Source organism: Sceloporus undulatus, chromosome 6 (genome assembly GCF_019175285.1).
Source record: "Sceloporus undulatus isolate JIND9_A2432 ecotype Alabama chromosome 6, SceUnd_v1.1, whole genome shotgun sequence".
In the NCBI taxonomy this organism is placed as follows: domain Eukaryota; kingdom Metazoa; phylum Chordata; class Lepidosauria; order Squamata; family Phrynosomatidae; genus Sceloporus; species Sceloporus undulatus.
Genome location: NC_056527.1, coordinates 105,635,823 through 105,639,582, shown reverse-complemented (window position 1 = coordinate 105,639,582; position 3,760 = coordinate 105,635,823). Strand labels below are relative to the sequence as shown.

The 3,760-nt window shown below is 43.0% G+C and overlaps 1 protein-coding gene across 4 annotated transcripts in view; it reads right to left on the bottom strand.

Moving 5' to 3' along the window:
* FUT2 (fucosyltransferase 2) overlaps positions 1-3,760 on the bottom strand; it is a 56,415-nt gene that overhangs the window by 2,878 nt on the left and 49,777 nt on the right. The gene's annotated exons all lie outside the window — the stretch shown is intronic.

Sequence of the window (3,760 nt, the reverse complement as noted above, 5' to 3'; positions counted from 1 at the left end):
ATCACAGGCAGACCCTTGTGCCACTGCAAACTACATTTCCCACTCCCTAGCAGCCATAGCATTTGCAAGATCACAGGCAGACCCTTGTGCCACTGCAAACTACATTTCCCACTCCCAAGCCTTCTTAGCAATTCCCCCCTTCCTCCTTTTCCTTGCCCCCTCCAATCCCCCCAACCCCCTCACCCCCTCTTTTTCCCAGGTATGTCTCAACTTAGGAGGGATTTATGGGACAGATCCAAAGCCTTTTTTCTATTCTAATGGGGGCAAAGCCTTGAGAGGCCCTGGACCCCTGAGAAGAAGAGGAGGGGGCTTAGAGAGAGGAAGAAAGAGAAAAAGAAGATGAGGAGGGGGGAGAAAGGAAGAAAAAGGAGAGGAGGAAGAGGAGGGGAAGAGGAGGAGAAAAAAAACGGAATAACAAGAAGAAGAGAAGGAGGGGAAAGAGAAAGAGAAAGGGGAAGAACAAAAAGCAACTTGCCTGCAAAGCCCTCTCCGCTTGGAAATTTGAAGCATGCCCAAATAAGGAAGCAGAGGGCTGGCCAATAGAGGCAGGGCAGTGCAGCAGACCCCGCCCCTGCTGGTTTCAGTCCTCCTACTGCTGCTCCAAGCATGTTTCATAGGCAGCACTCTACAGTGGTGCCTCGGGTTACGAAAGTAATTCGTTCCGTGGCCGCTTTCGTAACCCGAAAAGCCTTCGTAAGCCGAATTGCCATAGGCGCTAATGGGGAAAAGCCGCGATTCCGTGCGAAAAAGCCGAAAAAAGCACCAAAAGTTTTTTCGTAACCCGAAAAAACATTCGTAACCCGAAACAATAATTCCCTATGGGATTTTTTCGTATCCCGAAAATTTCGTAACCTGGGTATTTCGTATCCCGAGGTACCACTGTATAGAAGGCAGGCAGCAGCCCTGGGAGCTCAGAGTTGGGCAGCCACCCGGGGGCGGGGGCGGGAAAGTCCCGCCCACCACCGTGAAATGGCAACCCTAAGCCCACGACTAGTTGTCTCCCTCTCCTGTCATAGAAAAATTAACAAGCAACTAACAAACTGAACAGATCAAAAACTGGCCTAGATCAGTAGAACCGCCAGAAAAAAACCTGTCAATCCTTCATAACATTTATTTTTCCAATTCTCCCATCTGTACTCAACATATGACACCTTGCAAAATGGTAGCAACTCTTAATTAATTGCATGCTTCGGGGTAAACTTTTAAGAATAACTAACTCTATACCGTAACATCAGAATAAAGAAAATGCTATGAGCTGAGAGACTCTTCTTTCTCACAACTCAAACAACTAACAATAATATTTCCTAACAGTCAGTACTGTATTAAAACTGAAAACTTATAAAATTCATTCCTGAATATGACATCTTGAAATTAATACCTGCACCCTCTTCCTCAAGAGCTCAAAGGTCCATCCTTATCCATTCCAGCCCACAGTCCAGACTGCCAAAGATCTTCAGCTCCCAATTTGACCAGTAACACCCCAAGCTTCTTGGCTTGGCATCCACAACACCACTTCACTCACCCTCCACACACACATTTTGATGACTTTTACCTCTGAAAAAGAATCTAGTCGCTTCCAGATTGGGAGGAAAGGCCTCTACCCCAGCCGCTAATAAGACCCTAAAATAGCCAAATATTTCTAGAAACCTCTGGGGATGTGAATAACCCATTTTTTTGGCAAAATATGACAGTGAGCACTGCCAAGAAAACCCAGCTTTGGAGCTGCATGTGACCCACTGCCTACATTTTGTCCACCTGTGGACTAGAGCAGTGACATGCAATGTTACCCAGGTGTTGCTGGCAGGCACATCCTTTAATGGCTACAGAATTTCATAGGATAAGATCATTAGTCATAGGAGTGTATAATTTAGGATGGTGTAAAGTTTATTTTGGAGAGCAGTTGGAATGAAAGCTACTGTTCCTCTTTTAAGCTGTTTCTCTATTGTGTGCAGTCAAGAACTGGCCACAAGTCAGTTTCAATTGTGTGGTCCACAAAGAGCATAATAATGGCCTGCAGGGATGCTTAAACTTAAAGGTTCTGGGTTCCCTGGTAATGGGATCTAACTAGGGTTGCCAGGTGTCCCTTATTATAAGGGGTGTTTCTTATCAGGAGGCTGGAAAATGTGTGCCTTACAAGACTGGCAAGTCCTTATTACTGTAAAGATTGCCCTCTATTTGAGGGTTGGAAAGCTTTTCCTTTTGTATAGACTGAACAAAATGCTAAAAATCTTGTATTTAGGGTTTGGGCTTTTCATAAAGACAGAAATGTGTACTTCATGTGGACAAGATGGTAATTTTTTTAGAGAAACACAGGGCTAAGTTAACTGAACTCAATACTTCCATTTGGTATTTAGGTAGGCCAAAATTTGTTAATAGCTACTTCCCGATTGTCTCCTGTCCTTTACTGCTGTTTTGAAAACCTGACAACACAAGATCTAACTGGATTTTAACAGGAAAGTTAGAAAAGAAGAGAGCAAGGTGTTTCCCCTCTGCCTCCAGGTTTCTATCTTTTAATTTTATTTCCTTATTTACACTGAAAATTCAACAGCTGTATCCTCTGAATTCAAGTTAATCCAAAGGGAATATCTTTAGGACAGTCTAACAACACAAGGATAGAAAGCTACCTTATACTGGGCCCAACCACTGGTCTATCAATCACAGTAATGGACAATTCTAGTTCTCCAGTGTTTTACACAGGTTTCTTCCTTGGCCTTAACTGGAGATCCCTGGAATATTAATATCTGAATATTAACCAAGTCTGAATCTGCTTAACATGCAAAATCAGACACGACTGGTGAGATTATTGTAACTAAAGCCTGAATTCTATTTGTTGAACATGATTGGTGGTTATTTTGGACTGGAAAACAGAAAAGTAGTATTATATATACAGGGACGTAGCCAGGATTTTGGGAAGGGGGGTCAAGACTAAGTGCCACCATTTTGAGAGGCTAAGAGCCCCCCCAAGACACAAAAAGAGGGTCGAGCGTTTACCCTCGACACCTCGATGGCACCACTTTAACTTCCATTATGGCTTCGTGCTATGGAATCTTGGGATCTGTAGTTTTGAGGACCTGTTGAGTCATCTGTCAGGTGCCACAACAAACTACAAATCCCAGCATTTCACAACATGGAGCCAAGGGCAGTTAAAGTGGCATCAAACTGGATTATTTTTTCAGAGCAGATGCAAACTGAGTTCTTCCTCTGAAGGTGTTTACATCAGATAAATTCAGCTCGATAAGGCAAAGTACAGCTGCTCGAGCAATGAGCGGCAGCCACTCTGTTCATGCTCAGAGGCACTCTGCTCATGCTTTGAGACACTGTATTCCAACTTCTGAGCTGAGCTAAGAACCCAGGCTGCATCCACACAACATTTCATTCCCACTTCCAAGAGGGATTTTTAATTTTAACACACACACACACACTTTTTAATTCCAAGACTTATCTATCTATCTATCTATCTATCTACCATAATTTTTAATTCCAAGCCATTATACGTTCCTTTCTTTTTATAATAAACAAACCTCTTTAAGAGAATCCTATTTTGGGAGAAAGGCAGGGTATAAAATCAATCAATAAAAAATTATAGTGCAATAGTCCATCAGTGCATGGCTTGCATTATAAGACTTTATACCTTTATACATTTAAAAACTATTAAAATCACAGTAGGCTCAGAGTGCTACAGAATCATGGAATCATAGAGTTGGAAGAGACCCCTAGAAGGGCCATCCAGTCCAACCCCATTCTGCATGGCAGAATGGGG